We start from the raw sequence: 6,431 nt of genomic DNA on the forward strand, positions 1-6,431 counted from the left end.
CGGTGAGTGAATGGGGGTGAAGGAGAGATCCTAGCTTTTGACTATCCCCGAAAGCAAGTCAGAGTGAGCTCAAGCAGGTCGGTGCCTGCGAGCTGCTTTTGTGGGGTCTAGGCGCATCGCTGCCGGGGACGGGGGCAGCATCGCGGGTGTGGACAGCGCTTTGGCAAAGTAGGAGAGGATTCGGGAGAAGGAGGAACCCAGCCGGAAGCTGCAAGGCTGGTGCTTACCGCGCGCTCTGGCTGCCTAGTTGGCGACGCCCGGGCGGGCATCAAGGTGCCAGGTCTCCCAAGACCACTGAAGCGACTGGGGCGATGTGGCTGGTTTATGGCTCGGATGTGTCATGAGTACCAAGAAGCAAAGGCCCATTCCCCCGTCCCTGTCTTGGGATTACAAATAAATAGCAAACAGCATCAAAACCTTCACAGCTGATCTATTCCGATTCTTGTTCCAAGGAGCAAGTCCTTAAACTTAGCCAGAGGCCAGAGAATAAACCAGGTGAATTCTCTACATTCACTTCTCCCTAAAGCCGTGCCGTTTGCAGGTGAGGGGTGGTCCACTTTCCGTTCTTAAGCTGTAGAGAAACTTACCTTACTGGTACATTGCTTTGTATCTGAAAGGGGGAGGCTCTCCTTGCTGAAATAAAAGGAGAAAAAGTAGACAGTTTTCGAGTGCCAAGAGCATAGTATCCATTTTTATTTTTTTGTCTCCTGACTGAAAGGGAGATGGCATTCGTGAAAGGATAGAACATAAAGAAGGAAAAGAATGTGCGAATTATTATGAGTTGATTCTCTCAATAGCTTTCTCACGAAAAGTTTTTTATTTAAGGGCAAATCTTTATGACTTCCTTCTCCAGTGTGTGCCTCTCCATCTTCTTAACTGTCTCCTTTCCAATTCCTACTATTTTCAAAGGTTAAAACCTTGGTTCAAATATTCCTCACATTACTTTTCTTTTTCTTTTGCATTTTTAAGCACCTAAAGCCACAACTGGGAGAAAGATTAGCACCGCAGTCCAGTGCGACCTGCAGGAAAGAATACAGGAGGAAGTATTTGCTTGCTCAGGTCTGGGGGAGATGCTTTACACTTGTGTTTTCTACCTCCGGTAACTCTGCCTCCATCATTCATAGTATCCAGCACGTTCATTGTCCTCTTCTCAGGAGCTAAGAAATATCTGGGAGATGAAATGAGATGCTGTCAAATGGTTACAGCTCTGACTCTTAGGCTTTGCACTGCTGGATGAGACTCTCTCATAGGGGATGGCAGGAACTCAATGAAAATAAAACCACCGATTGATCCAGGACAGTATGGCAGAGCCATACCATGAAAACCCTTTCAGAGCACTAAGGATTATTTATAGCATCCACATTTGACACCAATTAATTGATTTCTTAAAATTTCCATCTAAACCTGAGATAGGGGGAGAGACCTGTGGTGACTGTTAGGAAGAATTTAAAGATAATCACCATGACCAACCTAGGAGGTTTGTATTACTATCCCCATTTTGCGATTCCCCAAACTGAAGCTCATAGAGCTTGCATAAGACCGTGGAGCTAAAGAGAAACAGATTCTAGAGTCCCATTCAGGGTGTGTAACTCCTAAGTTCAGCTACATGATTGCTTCATAGTCAATCTACAGTTTTCTGCAATAAAAAGAGCTCAGCATTTACTTTAAGGTGTATAGTCCAATAAAAAATGATCTCTGTGAAGTAGAAACATTACTTACAGACCAAGGAGATTCCAGTAGTTGATCTAAGTAACCCAGAAAATCATCTGAGAAATTCAGTTTGTTGAAAAGACTGACAGAAATCCACATCTGAAAATAATGAACACTTTCCCCATTTTCTGTTCTCCTATGTTCTGTCTGATGGTGGCACCAATGAGCAATGGAATAACCAAAAGCCAGGACACCTGGCAAAAACTCTCGGCATTCTAGATAAAGGACTGATGAGGACTCTGCTCTGCCTACACAGAGAAGGACTTTTCTCTTATTGACTGCTTTTTATGCACCATCTACATTATATAAATTGTCCTAATAATCCTCAAAACCATTCTGTGAGGTAAGTATTATTATTTTTTTAAAATGAGGAAACAGAGACTAGGTAAAATGCCCTAGTTTATATAGCTGTAAAATGCAGAGTTGGGAAATTCAAATCCCTATTCTTTACAAACCATTCTGCTGCTTCTCAGCATATGGTCTTCAGATTGTGTGGTTACAAGTTTTCAGAATGTGGGTTACATAAAAATTTTATAATTAATAAAACCCCACGAAGTAAAAAGGACATTGGGATTCCGTTTCTTGGAGGAGATGACATGAAAGAATTATGATATTTATTGCACTTTTTTTTTTGCCTTCCAATTAGGTACCTGAACCAGAGTTCTGCTTTGATGGTAAAAGGGAAATTATTGTAATTATATATATATATAATATATATATATATATACCTTGTAAGCATGGAAATATGCCTAGTCCCTGAGAGTTGAACTATAAAGTTATTATATGTAAATAGTGGATCAAATAAGAGATTTTAAGATCTCTTGTAAGGATGTTTCTCAGGCCTGTAAGAATTGATTAAAACTAAAAAAAGTGTTAATCTGAAGAAGGATTGATCAGCCATGGTGTTCCCGTAAAAGAAAACTCAGAGATTGAATATTGACAATACTTATTCATGCATATTTTCATCTCTCTGACAAAGGTACACTTAATATGAGATTGATGAAATCCATCAGATTTTCTGTTATTTCAATTGCCCTTACATTGCAACATCCCTTATCAAATAATCTGCCATCTGATTGTGATTTGCCTTTCCATATACTCTCTGTGCAGAGAGAAAATGCACAGGTTATGCAGATGAATGAGCACAAGTTCCTTGTATCTATCATATGACAGTTATTACATACCGAATTCCATCCATTTTTATTGCAGAAAACAACTTGCACTGTAAATTGCACATAAATATAATCCATACATCTTCATTCCTATTGGAAAAGTAGGTGGTGTGTGGACATGAAACAGTAAGACTGGGTAAAATACTTGGCATATTTCAAGTTAAATATTAAGTCATCAGCAATAATTGCATTTAATTGGAAGCAGTATTGCCCAGTGGTTAAGAAATGGACTTTAGTTTTAGATCAAATTTGGAGTCCCAGGTCTGACACTTTCTTGCTGTGTGGCTAGAGACAGATTAATCTCTAGACCTGTGCTGTCCAATAACATAACCTCTAGCCACATGTGTCTAGTGAGCATATGGCATGTGGCTTTTGCAAGTTGAGATGTGTTGTGAGTGTAAAACACCTTATGTTGAAGACATAATACAACACAAACATATACTTAAGTGTACAAAATATCCTGCTAATATCTTATATCAATTTCATGATGAAATAATATTTTGACTAATTGGTTAAAATATATTGTTAATTTAATCTGTTTATTTTTAATATTTGAATGTGGCTGCTAGAAATTTTTAAAATACAAATGTGGTTTGCCTCATATAATTTTTATACAAAATTACCCAAAAACGTTCAGTTTCTTTCTCTAAAAATGGAGATAATAAGATAATAACCTAATCCACCCCAAAATATTATAGTGAAATATAAATAATATAATTCACCTATAATGCTTAGCACATTGACTGACATTCTGTTAAAAGTTATCACTTTCTAAGACTTAGGAAATAAAGATGTTGCATAAAATTAAATGATGATTTAAATCCTAGAGGGATAGGGACTGCTGAAAGAGAAACACTTGGTTAAGAATTTGGTTTTCTTTTAGCCCTAAAGAAATCTTTCTACAGCAGCAAGCATGCATGTATACTGGCATGGAGACGGATAAAGTATATGCAAGTGCTTTGAAAAGTTAAAAGTGCTTTTCAATTCTAAACATTTTTACTATCTTCGTTTATACAGGCACTTTTACATTTAATCAGTAAATACTTCTAGTGTTAAGGCATTCAAGTCAAAAATGAAGAGAAGGCTTCCACGGGTACAGGCACACAAAATGCAAATGATTTCGTCAGAAGCTAAAAGTAGAAATGGGATAAATCCCGGTGGTTACAGAGCAATATGCTGTCAGTGTAACTGCAGACATACTGATTAGATGAACATCTTAACTGGAAACACTAGAGGGTGCTATTAGTGAAAGCTTAGAAAGATGAATGAGGCCTTCCAACACCCTTCCCCCTCTCCACCACTATAGATTATAAGAATTTGAAAAGGGCATACCTGTGAAATGAAACTAACACTTCTCCATATCCTCCTGGACATGACTTGTAAGATTATTTTTAGTCCTGGGAATGGACTTACGACATTACCAAAATAATAAAATATTGGAAGTTTGCTACAGTGCTTGGGCAAATCATTGGGGAAAGTTTAAAATGGTTCCTACTCTGAAGGAAACTTTACCAAAAGCTCAAGGAGGAGCGGACAAAAAGTTACCTGATAAAGGATTTTCCAGGAAGGAAATATTTCTATAGAAATTCCTTACTACTCCAAAACTTCTATAGCTAAGGAGTGGGGCAATTGTCTGATAATCAGGTCATATAAGATTTTTCCCACTCTGGGGGAAAACAACTCCACACCTGCAGTGGAAAGAAGCTTAGTGGAGTATCTTTCATAAGAATCTGGAAATTATGGCTTTATGAGTATACTTGAACTTTGCTGAAGCTCTGCACTCTTATTAATGCAATTAAATGACTGAAGGTATGTGATGTTGCCCTCAAATGTGCTGTTTCCTTCTAAAGAATATGCTTCTCTTGCTGGATTCTCACTTTTCTGCAGATGAATTGTTGCAAACTGTATCTTATGAGTCTTTTCATCTCTGTGTTATTTGCCCGTATTGTGATGGCAGCACATGAGCAGAGGAAATTATTGTGTAAAGGAAGCAAAATTAGAATGTTATTAACAGTCTCTAACTTTGTTGATTTAGGGTAGTTTGTGACTTGAGTTGTGCAGATATTGCACAGTGAGGTGAAAGATTCCAGGAATGGGACCAGCGCTGTGGCGAATTAGGCTAAGCCTCTGCTTGAGGTGCGGGTATTCCATATGGGCGCTGTTTCTAGTCCCGGCTGCTCCTCTTCAGATCCAGCCCTCTGTTAATGGCTTGAGAAAGCAGTAGAAGATGGCCCAAGTCCTTGGGCCCCTGCACCCATGTGGGAGACCCAGAAGAAGCTCCTGGCTCCTGGATTCAGAGAGGCCCAGCTCCTGCGGTTGCACCCATTTGGAGAGTGAACAAGCAGATAGAAGACCTCTCTGTCTCTCTCTTTGTCTGTAACTGCCTCTCAAATAAACATATCTTTTTAAAAAAAGATTATTTATTTATTTGAAAGGCAGAGTTACAGAGAGGCTGAAGCAGAGAGAGACAAATTGAGAGAGAGAGAGAGAGGTCTTCCGTCTGCTAGTTCAACTCCCCAAGTGGCTGCAACAGCCAGAGCTGCGCTGATCCAAGGCAGGAGCCAGGAGCTTCTTCCAGGTCTCCTATGTGGGTGCAGGAGCCCAAGGACTTGGGCCATCTTCTACTGCTTTCCCAGGCCACAACAGAGCAGCCGCGACTTGAACCAGTGCTCGTATGGGATGCCGGCACTGCAGGCGGCGGCCTTACCTGCTACACCACAGTGCCAGCCCCATAAGTACATCTAAAAAAAAAAAAGATTCCAAGAGTGTCTGGTTTTTGAGGAAAGAAGAAATATTTTATTTTATTATGTTTTATTTTGATATTGAGAATGAATACTTTTTGTACCATCAAAATTCCTATCTGGCCAACTCTTTGGGAAGTAGGTTTCAGCTACTGTGATAAATTTAGGAAATAGGCACACAGATGAAAGCAATCACATAATGTTTCTAAAACAATATATTGAGATTGATAAAAATACACGTTTCAAGAATCAAAACTAATCCCACACCACTCTGAGCCTCCTTTGTTTTATAAGCCTCTTTATTTCTATTATGACTATGGACTAAGTAGATTTACCTTTTTATGGTTTGAGAAATCAGTTGTATTTTTTTATTTTTGAAAATAAATGTGCTGCATATTTCATTGAAACATATAGGAATACTATTTTATGTTATTTTTTAACAAGCATGGCTGTGGTTTAGTTAACAAAATATTAAAAATATGCTTTTTTTCATTGACTAGACTACTGCAGCCATCCATTTTAAATGATTAGACATGTGTTTAGATAATCAACATAGGACTTCTGTTTTTCATGTAAGATTGAACATTTTTTATTTCATCATTACTAAAATTTAGCTGACTGTCAGCTTCTGTCTTTGGATAAAATATAGCAATCCAGGATTCTTTCCAATTGCCAAAATGTTTAGATCTTCTTTCACATAAGGGGAGGAATGGTGATTTGCATCATTTTAATTTTTTAAAAAAAGATGCTTTGAATTTTTAAACTAGTTGTTCTTTCTTAACTAACTGCTAAATAAAGTGAAACCACA

This window comes from Oryctolagus cuniculus, chromosome X (genome assembly GCF_051225735.1).
Source record: "Oryctolagus cuniculus isolate XC-2025 breed Fujian yellow rabbit chromosome X, ASM5122573v1, whole genome shotgun sequence".
NCBI lineage: Eukaryota > Metazoa > Chordata > Mammalia > Lagomorpha > Leporidae > Oryctolagus > Oryctolagus cuniculus.